The 21,672-nt window shown below is 47.6% G+C and overlaps 1 long non-coding RNA gene across 2 annotated transcripts in view; it reads right to left on the reverse strand.

Moving 5' to 3' along the window:
* The window catches only part of LOC144767133 (uncharacterized), a 175,881-nt gene extending 156,833 nt beyond the window's left edge, over positions 1-19,048 (reverse strand). The window contains exons 1-2 of one of the 2 annotated variants that reach the window (XR_013598069.1): positions 19,032-19,048; positions 18,812-18,899 (exon numbers count right to left, since the gene is read on the reverse strand). This is a non-coding gene — a long non-coding RNA (uncharacterized LOC144767133). Of the gene's footprint in view, positions 1-18,811; positions 18,984-19,031 lie in introns of those variants that run through there. The other variant, XR_013598068.1, reaches the window with a different exon arrangement.
* Between the last annotated feature and the right edge of the window lie 2,624 nt (positions 19,049-21,672).

Here is a 21,672-nt window from a genome sequence, read left to right on the forward strand (position 1 = left end):
GAGCCACGGAAATACGCCCTGTGGTCCCCCACGCTTTGCGCGTGTGCTGGATGCTGGCAAGAGAAGGCCCTGCCACGTCCTAGAGGGACACTTCTGAAGACCTGGTACTGGCAGGAAGATCCCAGGAGGCGACACCACGCCCTCAAGCCTCGAGAGGACTGCCACAACCGCAACGGAACCGAGGTAGGCCGCACAGCCTCCATGTGGCACCACAGAGCGGCGCCGGAAAGACAGCAACGCTTCCTGCAGCGGACCACGTGCCTGCGGAAACACTCTCGACATGGGGGACGAAGATCCACCTGCCCCCGTCATCAATATCCCGTTTCAGCATGCCGCTGCGGGGGTGCTACCACCGTTCAGCGAGGCAGCGGACCTCTCTACAGCTTCGCCGCGATGGAAAATTTGGCTTGAGAGGCTGGGAACTATTTAGTGGTCACGAGAGAAACAGACAATGCAGTAAAAAGATCGCTGTTACTCCACTATGCGGGGGATGAGATCTTCAGGCTCTTCAAACACCTACCCAATACGGGTGCTGCGGACAGCTATGTCGCGGCTGTTGCAGCCCTCAATGGCCATTTTGACCCTCAATGAAACGTAGACTTCGAAGTATTCAAATTGGGCCAGGCACGCCAGCGAGAGGGTGAGTCGATGGACCAATTCCACACCCGCGTCAGGGAACTAGCCAGCTCCACTGACGAAGACCAACCAAGAGCCATAAGACGACAGATCATTCAAGGGTGTAGAGACAAGACACTGAGAGGGTTAATCCTGAGAAAACCCGGAATATCACTGGAAGACATATTAATCCTGGCCAGGTCCCACGAACTGTCAAGCGTCAGAGCCACGGCCATGGAACAGGCCTTACACAGACCATCAGTCAAGCCTGAACCTATCAAGGCAGAACGTGCAGACGCCGTGCGGCCGCGACCACGTGGACCGCCACCGAGGGGAAATCGGAGAGATCCACCACAAACTCAGTGTGGATATTGCGGACATGAGCCCCATGCAGCAAAAGACTGCCCATCTCAGGGGCAAACATGTGCGAATTGTGGGATCCCAAACCACTTTGCATCGGTCTGTCGCAGGAAGAATCAATCCAAGAACTTCAAGGGACCACGAACACCTACCAAGGCCATTCGCCAACTATCACTAGCTGAACCATCCCCGGTGAAAACAGAAAGACACCTACCCACATTGTATGACGACTCTGAGTCGGAGGATGAAGAGGCCTACATCGTCTCGTTCGCACGGGAACTCAAACAAAGACGACGACCGCAACCAACATGCATTGTCCAGATGGGGAACAACGAGGTCAAGGCCATTATTGACAAAGGTGCCACGGTCAATGTAATGGGTTTGCAACAATTTAACAAGCTACGCCCCCGGCCTGAGGTACTACCATCCAAGACAAGGATCTTCGCCTATGGGGCTGACACACCACTGCCCCTCAAGGGAAAAATCATAATACCCATCCAAGCCGACGAGTCATCAGTAATGGCAACTGTCCATATCATTAACCGAGAGGCTGACACGCTGCTAAGCAGCCACACGGCGGAGGGTCTGAAATTAATAGCATTCGCCAACCGCATACAAGCACACCAAGTGGATGAGTTACTAGGACGCTTCCCGGAACTCTTCAGAGGCCTGGGATGTATAAAATGTGAACCTGTCAAACCCCACATTGACAAATCCGTCACTCCCACTGCACTATGCCACAGGCGGATACCTTTTCACCTCCGCACCCTCGTGGAAAAGGAACTCGAGAAATTAGAAGGCCTGGGCGTCATCGAAAAGGTCACCGGACCCACTCCGTGGGTCTCACCCATGGTGATTGTAGAGAAACCAAAGCAGCCGGGCGAGATCCGCCTGTGCATCGACATGTGGCTACCAAACACCGCCATTCGAAGGGAAAGACATCTAACCCCGACTATGGACGACATAGTGGCCGACGTCAATGGGTCGAAGTGGTTTTCCAAAATTGACCTCAACGCGGGATACCACCAACTGCCATTAGCGGAAGAGAGTCGCTTCATCACCACCTTCAGTACCCACTTAGGTCTCCGGCGCTACAAGCGGCTGAACTTTGGCATCTCATCAGCGGCAGAGGTGTTCCAAAACACAATCAGAGAACTACTATCTGGACTACCCGGGGTGATAAATGTCAGCGATGACATCCTGATACACTCTGCCACCGCGTCTGAACATTACAAGCAACTCCGGGATGTCCTAAAGAGACTGAGCACCTCTGGAGCGACACTCCACAGAGAAAAATGTCAATTCTTTCAACCATCAATTGAATTATTTGGTTATGTGTTCAACCAGGAGGGGATCCAGATCGACCCGAGGAAGTCAAAAGCCATAAAGGACGCCCCAGCACCGAAATCCCTGACGGAAGTGAGAAGTTTCCTGGGGATGGCCATGTACTGTGGCCGGTTCATTCCAGGACTGGCTACCTGAAGCGAGCCACTGCAAGCCCTGACCAAGGCGGACGCCACGTGGCAGTGGAGTCGGAGGGAGGATGAAGCTTTTCAGGGGATCAAGGACGCCCTCCTGGAGAAGGCCACTCTCTCCTACTTTGATCCCGCCAAGCGCACAGAGGTGATCGTCGACGCCAGCCCGGTGGGCCTTGGCGCCGTCTTGACCCAAGAATATGAACCCGGCCAATGGACAGCTTTAGCGTTCGCCAGCAAGGCTCTGACCGCTACCGAAACAAGGTACGCCCAAATCGAGAGAGAGGCCCTCGCCATCAAATGGGCCTGCAGTCATTTTCACTTATACTTACAAGGACACTCTTTCGTCATGGTCACCGACCACCAACCTTTAGTGCCTTTCTTCAAAGGATCTGCTCCGCACCCCCCCCCTCGCATTGAGCGGTGGGTGATCCAACTCCAGTCGTACGAAATGGAGGTAGTGTACCGCCCAGGGGCCAAGAATCCTGCAGACTATCTATCGCGCCATCCCACACAGCCGGGGCCGGCCCCCGTGGATGACGACTGTGAGGAGTACGCACAATGGGTGGCGCTCACCTCCTGCCCTCAGCACCTGTCGATAGAAGATATCAAGGAAGCGGCCACCGCCGACAACATATATCTGAGGTCGTTACAGGCAGTTCAGGAAGACTCGTGGGCTGACTACCTACACCCACCCAACTCCTGGGCTGCGGAAGACAAAGAGGCGCTCACGAAGATCTGGCGCGTCAGACACGAGCTAAGTGCCACCGAAGACGGAGTGCTACTCAGAGGATCCCGGCTGGTGATCCCACAAAGCCTGAGGCACCGGGCAACGCAGCTCGCCCACGGAGGACACCAAGGTGCGACGAAAATGAAGGCACGCATGCGGGAGAAGGTGTGGTTCCCGGAGCTGGAGACCGCCGTGGAAGACTGCGTGAAAAACTGCCTATCCTGTCAGCTGACCGGCGATCTTGAGAGACCCGCACCTGTAATCACGGAAGAGGCTTGTACGGCACCATGGACCAAAGTCAGCATAGACTTCGGCAGTTTCCCGGGGGAAGGACACACCCTTGTGGTCATTGACACTTACTCGAAGTACCCTCTGGTGGAGAGGGTTGTCTCCACTGCATTCACACATGTTGGCCCGGCACTAGAAAGGATATTCTCCATGTTTGGCTATCCTACCGAAGTACGAAGCGACAACGGACCGCCCTTCCAGGGAGCTGAGTTTGCCACTTTCCTGAGATCCAGAGGCATCCAACACCGTCGCATAACACCCCAATGGCCCCAACCCAATGGGGACGTAGAAAGGTTTATGCGAACACTCAACAAGACATTCAGGATAGCAGTGGTGGAGCAAGCTGACCCCGAACAAAGGTTACATGAGTTCCTACGGGAATATCGAGGAACTCCTCATTGCACTACGCAAAGGAGCCCCTGGACCCTCATGTTCCAGGGCCAACGACGTGACCTTCTTCCCAGCGTCCCGGAGCCAACACCGGATCTAGCGTCCACCAGGGAGACTCAAGAACGGAGGCGCCAAGGGAATCAGCGAGCGAGCAGACGCCGGAGAGCGACTCCAAGACTCCTGATGCAGGGGACCCGAGTGGTCCTACGGAATAGGCGCCCGGGAGGAAAATTCCAAACACGATACGAACCAGATATTTGGACTATAACATCCGCCAAAGGCACCATGATCACGGCGAGAAAAGGCGAAGAGGAAATATCGAGGAATGTCTCTTGGTTCAAAGCAATCTCACCAACATCGAGACCAAACGTGGAAGTCCCAGGCGAGAGCCGCGGACTACAGGTGGCATCCCCGCCAGAAGAAGAAAGTTGCTCGCCATCCGGGAGTCAGCCGGAGAGAGTCGAGCCGGAATTGATGTCCACGACTCCGCCGGACACGGTCACAGACAGCTATCAGAGCATGGAAAGTGGCCGGGGCCACGCTCAAAGGTACAACCTGCGACCCAAACCACCACCGAGTCAAAAGTTAAAGGACTATGCCTGTCTGCTGAGGCCCTGATGTTGACACCAAGGGACATGCAAGGACAGGAGCATTTTGATTAGAAACCCGCACCAAAGTGTATAAGAAAACATTGGACTTCATTGAAAATGTTTATAGAGTTGGATAGGGATGTAGGGATGTAACGGTCTAGCTTATCTGCGCACACGCATCCACACATCCGCAGGCCAGGCGTGGCCTGCGGGGTCCAATAAAAGGAGGACGGGCGCTCGTGCACGTCACTTCCGACAGTGACGAGGTGTGTGTGTGTTCACTGCCGCGGCACCTCGTCAGGCCCCTGCGCAAGCTTCACCTGCCCCAGGAGGCCCAGCACACACACCCACAACAGAAGTGTAGGGGGTGGGGGGGTTAGGGTCTCCCGGGGAGCGCTTGAGCGACTCTTTAGAGATGAAAACACTTGAAGAGAAGATGTTAAAGTTGTCACTTGGGCTCTTAAAGACACGATCTGCTGCGTAGATAGCAGTCGCTGCCGCCAGGCGCTTGGAAGCACCGTCTCCCCTGCGCAGGGCTCCAGCAGGGCCGAGGTTCAAATTATGCGTATGTGACGTCTTTTGCAAGAAAGTTGCACGAAAGGCTCCTATAGTTTGTACAAAACTCTTTCCTACGGAAAAAAATATATATGACATTCAGGAATCGATTGTCAAAGAGTTTTTTTTTTTATGTATTAAAGGGTTGATTTATCACAGAAAACTAAGGAAAGGCTTTTTTCTTTTTTTTTCTCCAGAAATTCAATTATATTAATCGCAGAATGAAAGCGTTCGTCATTGTCCGTTTTGCATTCCAGGACTTAAAATGCGCGAAACAAGTGTCTGCTCCGTGAGAGGCATTGATCGTTTCACGCTGCCCTCCGCTTACACACACTCCGGCTTTAATGCCCAATCCGGAGATCAGCCGACATTTTGGTAATTTATCACAACCTCAACTCGAGTGTCATTTCATTTCTGCACACATTTCTTTTTAGCAAATGCCGTAAGGTTCGGATTGCTGATATTTATATTCAGGTGATTATGTCTCCTGACGTGACATCCTTTCAACAGTTTAAATACATGGGAACCGAGCCGGATGGTGTTCTGACCCGTGGGATCAGATCTTCGCATCATGGGTATTTATATAGCGCCTACTACCACTGACGAGGCGCTGAGGTGTTTAGTGCAGATATTTTCGGGGTTCTATCTCGGAGGAAAAAAGTAAATTGAACGAAAATATTCGAAGCGATCTGAGAAATATAAGAATAACACCTTATTTGAATACATTCAATGCGTGAACATTATGAGAATATAAACTATATTTTACAATCTGACTTCGAACGGCGGTATAACTATGGAATTGTTGCAAAATGTTTACGATGCTATTGTCAAGGTGTAGATAATTCAGCGTCTGAGAAAGTTACTCACGCTCATCTTTATCATAAATATTTGCGTATTCAATATTTCTAAATTTTAAATTAGCTCATAACTAAACCACCCTGTTTCTTATTGAAGACACTGTTCGAACACTAAGTACTTTGTCATTTATGTATAAACATTGAAATAAAAAGAGGAATCAGCAAACTCAACTCTGCGAGGGTATGAACACCTGTTGCTCTGTGTTTGGCTGTATAGGTGAATACATACATACATTTAAGGGTTCGGCTTTTCGTTCGTGTTTGTAAACATATAGCGTATACACACCTTAAAAGATACCCGATTCATTCACGCTTTTATCAACACCCGCTTTTAACCTCCCCCCCATGAATCCCTGGAACCTGGGCAGGCCTTCCAAGCGCTGCTCGGAGCTGTAAAAGAGCCCCCAACAAACCAGATCATATTTGCATGGGATGACAGGCGGCTGCGCTCCCCGCACAGTGACACGTAAACCCGTGAAGAACTCTGCACTACACAAGTGGGGGCATATTTACAAGCCTCTTGCGCCACTTTTGCGTCACTTTTAACATGGGAAAAGTGACGCAAAATTGGCGCAAGGGGCTTGTAAATCTGCCCTTCACCAAAACCGCCTTAAGGCCAGCCTTTGGCGCTTCTTCGGACATGTCAACATATGGATATAAGGAAGGTTGGGAGAAGGTAGAAGAGATCAGTGTGTCTTCATTTCCTGTGCTAGCGCCCAGAGGCTGCAAGAACAATCTAGCGCCCGGAGGCAGCAAGCACAATCAAAAAATACGTTGTTTTTTGAACAAGAGTTTGCATGGATAAAACTGCTTTCTAGGCGCTTCTTATAAAAGCAGCTTCTATGTGTTGATAAAAGGGAATTACGCTATGTTTAAATGAGATGAGAGAGTTGGTAATTAATCCATTGCAGGCGAGCACACAGTGTGCTCTGTGTTAACAAAGAGGAAGCCGGCGGTAACTAAGTGTTCATAGGGATAATGTTTTTTTTACACATAGCTCTAGTGCTGACTCTCCGTATTTAGGCGCCTCAAATATCCACTGCTACCCAGCTCAGTGCACCGCTTGGATCTGTACCGAAACAAGTAAAAGTTACTCCTGGAACCTGCGGATTTTGACCCAGATCTCGGTCACTGTGGGCGGTCTGCAGGCTGCGCCCTTCCCCAAGTCGAATTCAGAGCTGTGGGTGGGGTGATTGGGGGTGCATTTCTGGGGAAAGGGGGGTCGCAGCTGCTGGCATTAAAAGTAAGCGCATCCCCTCATATCTGCAAAGAAATCAGCACTTTGATGGGCTCGGGTGGGCGGAGGTAGACCCCTTGTCTTGTCCCAGGTAACTGGACATATAAACTGAGCGGCCGGGTGTAGGTGTACCTGCAGGACGGTGATGTGGGGAGGGGGAGGGGCAGGGTGGGGGGTAGTAATGTATGGATTACGGACTTTAACAGGTAAGTAAACATATAAATAAATAAAACACATTTTGTTGTGTGCACTGTATCACCAAATGCGATGCAGTGCGCGCAACGAAATTCTTTTTATTTATTTATATGTTTACTTACCTGTAGTCCACCGTAATCCATACATTAATACCCCCCACCCTGCCCCTCCCCCTCCCCACGTCACTGCCCTGCAGGTACACCTACTACCGGCCACGGCTGATACTGTGCACCTCTTTCTCATGCTGCACGTCCCCTCTCTCAATCTTCTCCCCTCCGTTCTATCTTTCTTTCTTCTTCATGAATTTGCACTTCCTGCTTTAAGGAATCCTAAAATTAAACGAGGTGCTTGAACCAGCCCTTACCGCTGGGCCCTTTGTACTGTAAGTGGCCCCTGCTGGCAGGTTCTGTGGCCCCTGTACCTTTAAGTGAACAGTACTGCAATGTCCCAGCAGGGCCTCTGTACTTTCCAGGGGTGGGGTCCTGTTCCAGCTTTATGTTGGTTTATATCAGCAATTGTACCTACAAAAGGGCCCCTCCTAATAAAATCTCCAATGTCCCTGTCCTAAAATGATGGCATGTATGCTAGCATGAGTAAGTGCACACCTACTGCAGGTGACACCCTCAGCCCCCTAGTGAGGCCTTCTCCAGGACTAGGGGGGACCCTAGAGCAAGACTGCCTCCTGCTCACCCGGTGAGGACGCTGTCATGGCGGGGTCACTGCTTATGTATCTATCCTTCCTATGATCTCAGACCTAGCAAGACATGCATGGACCTTACACTGACGCCTGCTTCTAGGAGGTCTGGCCTCATGTTTTCATTAGATATATATCCACTATATGCTAGTTCATTCTACACCACTCCATACCACTCTGCACCACCCTTCAACACTCTACACAACTGAATGCTACTCCACTCCATTCCACAACTCTACGCCAGTCCACTCTGTCACTCCACTCAACTCTACTTTATGCCACTTCAAGCCACTGTAGTCTACGCCACTGCATTCTATGCCACTCTACTTTACACCATTCTACTCTACGACACTCTATTCTTTGCCACTGTACTCTACACTACTGTACGTCACTCCACTTGATGTCCCGTTTTCTATGCCACTGTGTTCCATGTCACTAACCTTTAGCCATGCTGAACAGCAGCCACACTGCTGTACAACATGGCTAAGAGACATTGTCACAGCTAATAGCTCTCGCATAGCAGAGACCTATTGATTTTGCCAATGCTTTTTATGTGATTGCATTATCTATATAGCATACTTTGAGCTCGGAATGTCCCGAGTTACTGCATGAGCTGCTGCATACTGTTCAGCGAAACGAAGCAGTGGTTGCCTCTGTCTGTTTCCACATCGTGCTGTCTGCAGCTCATGGTATTGCCCAGAAAAATCCAGAGTTCAACGTATGCGCTTTAGACACTGAAAAGGCATCCAAACGGGTGTGCAGCACCACTCTGGGCCAGTGTTCTTGATACAGCCCTTGTTGCCGTGGTCGGTAGTAGGAGTACCTGCCGGGCGGTGATGTGGGGAGGGGCAGGGTGGGGGGGGGTAGTAAACTATGTATTACGGAGGTTTACAACGCATTTTGTTGCGTGCACTGCATCGGAATGCAGTGCACGCAACAAAATTAGTTTGCACTGAAAAGGCATCCAAAAGGTGCGCAGCACGACTCTGGGTCAGTGTTCATGATACTGCCTTGGTATCGTTTATTCATCCAGAAATCCAGCTTTTGTACATCCTAAGTATGTTTCTGAAGATCTAAGTAAAACTCAAATGGGCAAACACATTTGTGGATATGCTAACCACTTAGATAATACATCCTCACAGCTTTTACGCAGACATGTCGTCAGTTATTGCTGCACCAGCATGTGAAAGCCCATACTGCAGAATGGAAGCCTCGCCCTGCACGCGTGACACTTGACTTTCAGCTGCCGGTCCCATGAAGGTAAGAGCGGTGGGGCCAGGTGTGTGTGTGTGTGTGTGTGTGGGGGGGGTATTTCAATAGATGATGACGAGGGAAAATGAATTATTTATTACATTTTGTCTAATCGTCATCTGTCAAACCCCCCCCCCCCCACGCACACCAACCCGGCTCCACCGCTCTTACCTGTGCATGGGCCGTGGCTGACTTTCACTCACCGACCTCCCCTCTTGTTTATGTTCTTTCGCGCCCGAGGGGTGCTGGCACAGGCACCATGTGCTCTCAGAGGGGCGATAAAACAAAGTCTGTTTGTGCAATTGGCATGTAGCCACCAGGGTTGTAGCTTGGTCAGTAAGATGGCGGGGGGGGGGGGGGAGCTTCAGATTTCCCAACAATCACTCTGGCATGTCTTATTAAAATCAGTAGCGGCTTCTGGAGGGAGTGCTGTGGGGCGGTGTGGCGGGGCAGGGGAGGAGCAGGGTGGGGGGAGGTAGTAAACTAAGGCATATGGCCGAACAGAGGTAAGTAAACACATAAATAAATAAAACAAATTTCGTTGCGCGCGCTGCATCGCATTTGGCAAGGCAACACAATTAAATTAGTTTTATTAATTTATTTATGTACTTACTTCCGTTAGGCCGTATGCCAGAGTTTACTAACCCCCACCTTGCTACTCCCCCGGCCCGCCTTACCACCCGCAGCACTCCCTCCAGGAGCCGCTACTGGTTAAAATACAATATAAGAATCAGGACACTAGGGGGGCTTTAGAGGCCGTGGCAAGAGAGAGGCGTGAGGATTGTTAGGACACTTAAAACATAATTGCTTTGAAACCAACTTAGTTTTAAGGCAGAGACGAGTGTGAGAGAGTGTGTGTGTGTATGAGTGTGTTTTTGTCAGTGCGTGCATGTAAAAATCCAGAGTGAAATTCAATAGACACCTCACCATACCCGTTGAAAGCTCCTGTACCCAACTATTTGCCCCAGAATATATTTATAGAGAGGATGCAGCACCTCAAACACCCCCATGAAGTTCCCCCCTGGTAGCCAAATGAAGGGCTCCATTTTATTCTGAGGCAGATGAGTGCCGGCAGGGCTGGTGGTGGTGCTTAGTGTGTGTTCTGTTTATCAGAGACCGTTGTACACCTGCTCCCACAGCGTTACGTGTTCTGTGTGTGAGGGAACCATACAAAGCTCCTACCTGGTGTGGACCATGTGTGCCTGGCAGTGTTGCATTCCTGCTGCCTTTGCCTGCATATGAGGGATGCATGCTATATTCATACATGCCAACATTTTAAAAGAGGAAAGAGGGACTACTGTCCTGAATGGGACTTTGAGTGCTGCTGCAGGAACGGAAAGATACATGTTTTTTCCCTTACCTCTGAGGGATCATGGAAAAAGCGCAGGAAAAGAGTCTGTGACAAAATTACTGTGCACTGTCCTGCAGGAGCAGGTTGCTGGCACTGAATACTACGAGAATGACTAGACCAGTCCCGGCTGCAGCCTTCCGAGGAATCAGGTTTTTGAATGCAGGAATCGGGAGGCGGGAAACTAGCCTTGAAATTGGTTAGCTCTTGCCTGAATGGGAGGGTGGGTGGTGGGGTGGGGGTTGGTGTGTATGTGCCGCAGCCTGGGCCCTGTCTGCTCCCCTTCCTCCCTCCAGTGTCTGCAGTGAGCCACTCCTACTGGCTCCTCCTGGCTTGTCTCACCGTAGCATGTTTAAACCGCACGTTTTGGCACATTACACCCAGACCGAATGACTTTGCCAATGATTGTTCTCATTAGTTATGGTGTAGATCACAATGGCAAGTGAAAGAGGAGAGTGGAGAGGAGTGGACCTTATGGCTTGGGGGGCCGACCTCGAATCTGGGGAACCAGGTTCGAGTCTCGGCAATGACGCTGAACATCCTGCGATTCTGGGCAAATCACTTAGGGCCATATGTATCAAGCTAATTAGCATTCGCAAAGGCTTTTGTGGATGCTAATTAGACAAATGGTATGTATCAAACATGTTTGATGCAAAATAAGGAATAGCAAAATTTGCAATTCCTTATTTTGCGATTGCACTTAAGGAATCGCAAATTTTGTGATTCCTTAAATGCAATGTATCAAACAAAAAATATTCAAAAAATGCCATTAAGGAATCGCAAATTACCACCAACTTCTAGTTGGTGGTAATTTGCGAATTCTTTTCAAAAATCTTTTTTCCAAAAAACAAAAGGTGCCATATGACGCCCATACATGCCCTTAGGGCATGTATGTGCGCCATATGCCCCCAAATGTCTTTTTCAGGGGTGCAGCAGGGTGTTCTTGAGACACCCCTGCACCCTTGAAAAAATTCCTAATTTGCGATTAGCTAATAGCTAATCGCAAATTGCCCCTTCATTCCTATGGGCCTCCTGGCCCATAGAAATGAATGGGTAATTTGCGATTAGCAATTTGCTAATCGCAAATTAGGAATGGTAAGGAATCGCTATTAAATAATAATTTTGTACATACATACCGTTTTGTGAATTCCAAATAGCGATTCCTTAAAATTCGCTATTTGGAATTCGCTAAACGGAAGTATGATACATATGGCCCTTAATCTCCCCGTGCCTAACAAACATGAATGTATCCTCATGTAATGCAACTGGTGCTATGTAAAGCGCTCTGATACCCAATTCTGGTCAAGTTATCGCTATATAAAACGCTTTAAAACAAAAATAAAAGCCACAACTGGCCACAAATGATTACCTTTATTTCACTAGGATTCCACTTCAAATCCTTTGGTGTCACACACGTGTGACCATCTTTCATGCTACGTGAAAGGTGAGCTGGTGGAGTGAAGGTGAGTTTGGTGAAATAAGCCTCCGTGTGACGTCAGTGTCATCCTCATAGGTAAATGAATATAGCCCACGTAAGCGAACCAGCTTAAAATGTCACTGTTAAAGAAACTGTAGAGTGGATGAGGGTTGTTCATTGATGTCCCCTGGCTCTCCCACACCAGACCATTCCTCTTGAACACTCAGCAAAGGTATGCCAGCTTTAAATAAACAACAGTATTTGCTCTGTACTTCTGACGTGTGCCTTTTGCCTTTCAACTAATGCTTTATAATGGTTAGTGGTTGTAGTTGCGCTTCCAAAACAAGTCACAATGCGCTGGAGGCGCAGGTGCCTATGATTTTTCTGACATGTCTCGAGGTTTTGACCAACGGTTGTGTTTAGTTTTCAGTGTCACAATTCATCCGTTTTTCATTTCCGTGTAAGGCTCCAGCAGCAGAGATCCAATGGAGTTCGCCATGTGGAAGGATTACCTGGGCCTGCTCGAGGTTATAGAGACCAGGAGGAATGACCACCACAGAAGAGTGCTGCGCCCTACAACCAGACATGACAAGATGACAATCACCGACGCAGCACCTCCTCAGCATTAGTGCAGCACCAGCGCCGTACCAACTCAGCATCACTCAGCATCACCTGACCACCAGCACAGCACCACATGAGCACCAGTGCAGCACCACTACATCAGCATCACTCAGTACCTCCTAAGCATCATTCAGCACCACCTCAGTATCACCCTGCCACACCTGAGCACCAGCACAGCACTATCTAATCACCACCAAAGCATCGCTCAGCATCACTCACCACTCAGCACCACCTCAGCATCATTCAGCACCACCTGAGTACCACCCCCTCACAAGCACACCAGCACCTCAGTATGACTCAGCACCACTTCAGCATCAGCACAGCAGCACCACAACACCTCATAATCAGCACAGCACTATCTCAGCCCCACCAAAGCATCACTCAACACCACTCACCATCACTCAGCACCACCTGAGCACCACCTCCTCACAAGCACACCACCACCTCAACACCACCTCAGTATCACTCAGCACTACCTCAGCACCAATGCAGCACCACATCAGCATCAGCACAGCACCACCACAACATCACAGCATCAGCACAGCACTATCTAAGCATCAGCACAGAACCACCTCAGCACCAACTTCGCACCGCCTCAACAGCAATTCAGCACCACATCAACATCAGTGCAGCATCAACTCAGCACAGCACCAACTCAGCATCAATCAGCACCACTTGAGCACCAGCTCAGCACCACCTGAGCACCAATGCAACACCACCACCTCAGCATCACTCAGTACCACCTCAGCATCACCTCAGTATCACTCAGCACCACCACAGCACCACCTCATCATCAGCACAGCACCACCTCCACACCAACACAGCATTAGATCAGCAGTTCCTCAGCAACAGCGCAGCACAACCTCAACATCAGCACAGCACCATCTCAGCATAGCACCACCTCCGCATCAGTGCACCACTGCCAGTGTAGCCTCACCTCAGCACCAGCGAAGCCCCACCTCACCAGCAATTCAGCACCACTTCAGCATCGTGGAGAAGTGTGGCTCACTGGTTAGAGGAGGCAGACCTGGAAGCAGAGGTCAGCCCGGGACCAGGGTTCAATTCCCGGCTCGGCGGGGTCTTGAGTCCTAAAATGTCCATGGACTCGACAATTCTCGCTCCGGTGCCTACTCGATTCACGGGTTCACACTCTGCGACTCTGGGCAATAGCTTGCTTAATCTCCACAACGGCCCCTCACGGCGGGATGCCTGGCTTTCACCTTGCGGATACCCTGCCGGGGTTATCTCACAGGGGAATACCAGGACGGGTTCCCTAAGCAAGCGCTTAGAAACCGCTCGGTGATTTGCGCTATATAAATTCCTGTACATTACCTCAGCACAGCACCAACTCAGTACCACCTGAGTACCAGTGCAACACCACCACCTCAACATGACTCAGCATCACAGTATCACTCAGCACCACTTCAGCATTACTCAGCATCACCTCTGCATCAGCACACCACCACCTCAGCACCAACTCAGTATCACTTCCAGAGCAGCACACCATCACCTCAGCATCACTTAGCATCACCTCTGCACCAGCAGAGCACTACCTCAGTATCACTTAGCACCACCTCAGTCTGCCCTCGAAATTTGGCATTAGTTGATTCTCATGTTTTAAGTTTAAGTTGATTCTCCTCTAGTGTCCACTCACTACTTGTGTTTGTAATTTAGGTTCTATTTCCCAAACTCCACCCTCCCATTGTTAAGTCCCCCCAAACAAAAAAAAGCTATAACAAACCAGCATTAGAAAAGGCCGGAAGAAGTTGTTGGCATTGCAAGGACAAAAAAACTAGAAGACATTTTTTATGTTAATTATTTTTAATAGGGTCGTTTAGCTGTACTTAATGTTTTCTTGGTTATATATATATAAGGTAACAAAAATGTTTATAACACTTTTTTATTATAACTTTTCAACATGCTGCACAGCAGCCACACTGCTCTACAACATAGATTAAGGACACTGGCAATGCCAATAGCTCTGGCTAATAAACACATATAAGGTCCCAAGGGTGAGAACTATTGGCTATGCCCATGCTTATTTTTTTCCCCCTTGTTTTGCTTCTCTTGACTGTGGCCTGCTGCATCCAGGCTCCAGTTCACCTTTCTCCCCTCCTGTCAGTGAAGCCCTGGGAGCGGGCCTCACAGCAGCTACAAGCAGACTGACACCTTGCCCGGGGACAGGAGAAATCTGCACAACAACAACAGGCCTGGTGGAAGTCTAGTGGGGAGGGGAGTCTAACTGGGAGGGCTGAGTGACTCTTTTAAGGACACAACACAGGAATCGAAGATGTGAAAGTTGTCACTTGGGCCCATCAAGACAAGATCTGCTGTGTAGATAGCAGATACTGCTGCCGGGCACCAGGACTACACTGGTCCTGGCAGGGGTGCTCTGAAGAGGAGTGCGGTATCTACCTCCTGCTGCTTCTAACCGATTTATAAATACAGACATTAAAGCACCATCTCCACAGGACATAAAGGAACCACCCCCAGTCAGAAACAACCTGCCCTGCGTGGAAGCGAAGACTGCGTTAAGGCTACAACAGTAGCAAACTGCTGCTGATGTCTTTAATAATTCTATAACAAGGCGGCAAGATGAAAAGGACATCCATTCCTAAAAGCTATTCATTTAACTTAAATTGAGTCACGTTGGTGGGCTTCAGAAGAGAAAAATGAAAACAAAAAGTAGGTTAACACTGCCAAATATAGCCAGTTACTTTATTGGAAATTCTGCCGTAGGTAATTATTGGCAATACCGTGTGAAATGTTATCATCCTAGCACAGTGAAAGACATGTAAACCTCTCAGACACAGTAACAGGGCCGTATTAACTCCTGTTATTATATTTCCGAGACATACTCTCTGCAGTGCAGCTCTCTTTACCCCAGTAACGCGGTGCACGTGCAGCTTTTGTGCTGTGAGATTCAAGACCAGGAGCACAATCTTCCCCGAAGTTTCACCCCATAGTGTGCCCAAACTCCACGAGTACACGTTTTATCCGGAAAAAGCATTACTTTTATTCTCAGTCGATTATCAGTTACATTCCTTAGATACTGAGGCAGAAATAAAGTCTCCTGGTTGGGACTCAGGAAAAACCCAGCTCTGGTTTTTAAGGCCCGAGACAATTGTGAGTCAAGGCTGTAGGGCTGTAACAATACCTTTAAATTCGGGAAATGACGGAGATGATCGGCCATGGAGGGGTTCGAACTATAGATAGATATGCTGCACATAATAACTCTTTTTAAAGAAAAGAACAAATGGATTTATGATCTTCAGGATTCAATTGTCAAAGTTTTTTTTTTTTTTAGTACCCGAAGGTTAATTCATCGCAGACAACCAAGGAAAGCGTTCTATGTTTTTTTAACTAAGAAATTCAATTATATTTATCTATTGCAGAATTAAAGCGTTCATCATAATTAACAGTGCAGTAGCACATGTAGCATTCAAGGTGGTTTATTTACAAGCCCATTGCGCCACCAGTGCCTCACTTTTAATATGGGAAAAAGTGAGATTATCGGTTGCTCAACGGGCTTGTAAATAAGCCCAATTTCTTTTAATTCCCAAAACAAGTTCCTGCTCCGTGTGAGGCATTGCTAGTTTCACACTGCCCCCCGCCGAAGAACATTGCGGCTTTATTGCACAATCCGAAGACCAGCCGACATTTTGGTAACGTCTCACGACCTCAACTGTCATTTAACTTCCAACCAAAGGATTTTTTTTTAATCATATGCCATAAACTTTGGTTTGCTGGTATTTATTTTCAGGTAATTAGGTCTCTTGCTATCCTTTCGGACAGTTAAAATACATCAGAATCAAGCCGGGATGTTCTGTCCCTTAGCATAAGACCTTCCACATGGGTATTTTAACGCCTACTACCATTGACGAGACTGAAGGATTTAGTACAGATATTTTTCTGGGTTTCTTCTAGGGGGAATTTGTGGACTGAACTTATCTTACAAACAGAAGAATACAATATTGTTTGAATCCACTCTATGTGATAATATTATCAGCATTCAAAGGATCTTTGTTGTACCCTGCACATAGAGACACTAGAAACCATGTTGTATATTTCATGTCTTCTTAATTGGTTCCAAGTCAGGGTAGAATCAATCCTAGTTCAGCCAGCTCTAGTCGGGTACTAGCCATGTACCAGCCCCACCAGGAGCAGCCTGCCTAGCTACTCAGCCCATCTACAACTGTCACCACTCATCGACACAGGCACCCAGGCATTCCATGCATCATAGTCACACCAACATTCCGTTACCATCTCTCACTCTGGCTGAGCAGCTAGGAGGATCTAGGCTGATTATACATGAATGTAGTACTTAGGATATAACATTATCCCTTTCCTTTAAATAAAAATAAAAATTATAATTCTAAAGGAGAGAAATATACACAAGAAAGCAGTAATGTTCGTAACTCAGGGATGCAACTCAAAGCAAAACATCACAGGAGAGCGAACAATACAAATCAAGAAAAGATGGGAAAACTACGACATCAAGAAATATGAGCATCAATATCCCCCATGAAAAATTATAATGAGATTTTGAACCGTCCATAAAATATCCAATCACAGAAAAGGTTAATACTCAGAGAAGCCAAACTAAAAGCAACTTTGCTACAGTAGAAACACTGCATACCTTTAGGAAGGAATAAAATTGTCAAGCAATAATAAATACCATGCAAGCAATAACCCCATCCTTCCCAAAAAATGATTAGAAAATAATATAGTGAAGGGTGGACACCCCACGACTAACACCTAAGGCCAGAAACAGATAACAAGGGTGAACCAACACCAAAATCTACACGTGTACGACAAAATGGACCACACACAGGGTACACACAGTGAGGCGCAGGGCGACTTACACACAACAACATCTGAAGTGTGGGACTACTTACACAGGACAACACGTGATGCGCAGGGCGACTTACACACAACACCTGAAGCGCAGGGCAACTTACACAGTATAACTTGTTAGGCGCGGGGAGACTTACAGACACAACACTAACCAGTGATGCATGGGGCGACTTACATACAAGACAACAAAATGTGATGCACAGGGCGATTTACACACAAAACTGCAACATGTGATGCGCAGGGCGACTTATACACATACAAACAGACAAAACGTGCAGAGCAAGGCGACTTACCAACACATCAGACCAAGCGTGCAGACCAAACATGCAGCACAAGACGACTTACACACATTGATCCAGGCCAGAAACCGATAACAAGGGTGAACCAACACCAAAAACTACACGTGTACCACAAAATGGACCACACACAGGGTACACACAGTGAGGCGCAGGGCGACTTACACACAACTTCTGAAGTGCGGGACGACTTACACAGGACAACACATGATGCGCAGGGCGACTTACACACAACAACACCTGAAGCGCAGGGCAACTTACACAGTATAACATGTTAGGCGCCGGGCGACTTACAGACACAACACTAACCAGTGATGCGCGGGGCGACTTACACACAAGACAACAAAATGTGATGCGCATGGTGATGTACACACAAAACTGCAACATGTGATGCGCAGGGCGACTTATACACATACAAACAGACAAAACGTGCAGAGCAAGGCGACTTACCAACACATCAGACCAAACGTGCAGACCAAAGATGCAGCCAAGACGACTTACACACATTGATCATGACACAAAACCACATATGTAACGTAACCACAACACATAGAGGTTGAAAACCACCCGCCAAGACCAGAACCACCCTCATGTAAGGAAGTGTAATGTAAATCCCGCCTAAGTGAAAAGAGACAAAAACTGTGGCATCACTAAACTTTGCTAAAAATAAACTAAAAGACAGTGTAATCACTTCAAGAATTACTCTTGTAATAATTTAAAAACCTATAACTCTCGCCAGTGAGCGACCTCTCACCCGAGTTGTGCTACTCTGGGCACACACACAGGTATAGTGCACCCTACCAGAAACTTGTCAATCACAACAAAAGAAGCATGTAACACCTTGGCATTGCAAAATGCAAACCAAAGATTACTATATCCCCCAAACAAGAACACAAAAACATATAAGCACACAAATATTGTCTCCTGTGTGTTTTTTCTCCTGTGGCTCCTCATGTAGCGTGTGACTAAAGAGATCACATCCTGCACAGGGATATAGAACAAAGTTGGCGAAAGTCAACAAATGCAAAGAAATACCTTTTCTTTTTCCTGACCAGTCCGGCGGGTAACACACCAAAGCAGTGGAGCCCATAACCAGGCGTAGCAGATCAAGACCTGCACTGTCCTGCGGACAACAGACAAATCATGAGAGCAGGAGCCAATCTCACCAATGTTAATACTGCAAAGCTGTCGATGACAGAAAAAACTCCATGCAAATGAAAAACGTGACAGGCAAAGCAGAACAGACACAGCCTACCGCCTTGGTGAAATACACCAATCCCAATATGACGGCACGCTGTGTCACGCTGGTGCAAAGTGGTTCACGATGCGTGCGTGCACCAAAACATCCGAAGAAGAGAAGGAGTCGGTCGAAGACAGGCGTCACAGAGCTTCATGAAGAGCTATAAGTCAGAAGGTCTGCGTCATCATGCAGGTAGGAGTGCGCGCACTAATACTGACATGCGCCAGCATTTAAAAGAAAAAAACTAGAGAGACGGTTGAACAGGTGCAGGCAGCAAGATTGCTCAAAGGAAGGTAACAATCAAAGACAAAAAAAAGGGGCTCACCTCCAACGTTCTCTACAATGGTTCGATGCAAGTACACTAGACGTGGACTAAGTGCTCCATGCCACTGTACTTGTAAAGTTGAAGGCTGGGAGCACAAACCTTGTCAAAACACACAAAAAAAAGTTGCACTCCCATTCCAAACTCTGTCATCGACGTCCAAAACATGATGGCACTGTGTGCAGATGTGTGCCAATCCAATACACATGCAGACCACTGCTGTAGTGTAGAGTAACTTTCACCTCGAATTATCAGTAACAAATAACATCTTTAAGTTACTCTGGAGATCGCCGGTAGACCGCTGTATTAAACGTGTAAAACTGTAAACACAGTTTGATCATTTGATTGCTGTCCCAGACAATGAGAAGGGTAAACCAGCTCCAATGTAAATAACAGCAAGTGATTTGGGATACTCCTCATACCCACTGCTTGCGCACTCCATGTTTATCCAAGGCACAAAATTAATAGAGCCACTTAGCTCCTGTGTGGTACCAGTGAATTACATAAACTGAGTTAGTCAATAACTCATATCTGTGCAGCCACAATTCCTTTATGCCATAGAACATCCATGCAACATATACAAAAGAATGTGGTAGGGTGAAACATAATCCAGACATACCCTAACGTACAGACTATACCTGTGGTCAAATCGATGGAGCAAGTTCAGGCTGGTCAAACACGCTGGTAGGGGCCGTCTGATGACATGGACACTGGTGGGGCTGGCTTGCCTGTTGCTCCAAACAAGATGCTCTTTACTTTTTTTACAGTTAATTTCTTCTGACTTGGTAGACAAGTCCCTTGTAATGTCTTTTAGTTTCTCTTGGTACTCTCCTTAAACACGCTTGAGTCCAGGTCCGCTCGTCGCCTAAATAAATGTTGTACCCTGCACATAGAGACACTGGAAACCGTGTTATATATTTCATGTCTTCTTTGTTGGTTCCAAGTCAGGGTAGTATCAATCAACCGGTGCGCAGCCCATGCATCTGGCTACAGGGCAGTAACTTAAGGGCATATTTCTGGTTTGGGCCTTCAAAGATTTGAAGGGTCTGAGACTCTGGGCCAGATTTACCAAATTCTCACAAAATACAGTGCAGCAGCCAAAAAATGCTGTGCTGTGCTGCATGAGAAGGAGAGAGCACCATACCTACAGAAATATATGTCTTTCTCCTTCTCTCTCCCTAGCGCCGGCGCAAGGTTTGCTGCCAAGCGCCATGCACACACCTTTGTGTAATAGAGCAAGGGTGTGTGCATGTGTCTAGCATAGGTTTTGCACAAAGTGTCGCGAAATATGGCGCAACATGGAGCATTGTTTACGCTGACAATGCGTCACGAAAAGTGATGCAACAACAGTGCAAATGTGTCGCAAGCGGCTCATAAATAAGCCCCAAAGATCTCTGGAGTGCAGTGGTGAGGCATGGGTATCATCTCGTAAATAAAGCAAGAAAAATATTCCCATCACCCATCACCAAGTTATGTAGTGAAAATCAGACATAATTGTGGTACATTGGCCAGTCAAACCCATTGACACTGGTGCACACAATGTTTTACATAGGTAACTACCTCAAATTTTACAACATTTACTAAGGTATATTTTACAAAATGCAGAGGTGGAGGTGCAATGCCGGTATGTACAGCATTGCAGAGAAGTACGTCAGGTCTTCAGGGCACGTGGCATGGGCGTCCGCAGGGGGGGGCAAGGAGGGGCAGGACTCGCAATTTTGTACAGTCATTTGGGAACTGCTGGAAGAGAAATTTTTAATAACCTCCCAAATTCATAACCTCCACCTGGTAATGGAGAAGGATGGAATGAGTTTACAGATGCAATTTTGAGACTGAACAAACATTTTTAAGAACAACCTAGCGTTATGTTGGAACGGTTTAACTTCATGAGGAGAAAGCAAGAACACCATGAGTCCGTTGAGGAATTTATATCTGCATTAAGAAATCTAGCTGCAGAATGCAATTTTGGTCCATATTTGGATACTGTTCTCAGGGACCAATTTGTATATAAATGTTTCCACAAAAAGATTCAAGAAAGAATACTAAGTTGTCGTGATCCATCCCTAACTGAAGTGATAGATATGGCAAAAAGTGTGGAAAGGTCTATAGTTTCTTCAAGATGCATTGCTGATGGAAATATTTCGCAACCAGATAGTGAGATGCAAGTCAATGCTGTTTTTACAAAGAACAGAGCAGTGAAACCTTTTCAGAAAAAGCATAATTCGTTCTGTTTCAGATGTGGTTCCAAGACTCACCTCAGCAATAGCCCAATTTGTCCTGCATTGGGTAAAAAATGTACATTCTGCAGTAGAATTGGTCATTTCAACATAGTTT

The sequence above is a fragment of the Lissotriton helveticus genome, chromosome 7, assembly GCF_964261635.1.
Source record: "Lissotriton helveticus chromosome 7, aLisHel1.1, whole genome shotgun sequence".
Lineage (NCBI taxonomy): Eukaryota > Metazoa > Chordata > Amphibia > Caudata > Salamandridae > Lissotriton > Lissotriton helveticus.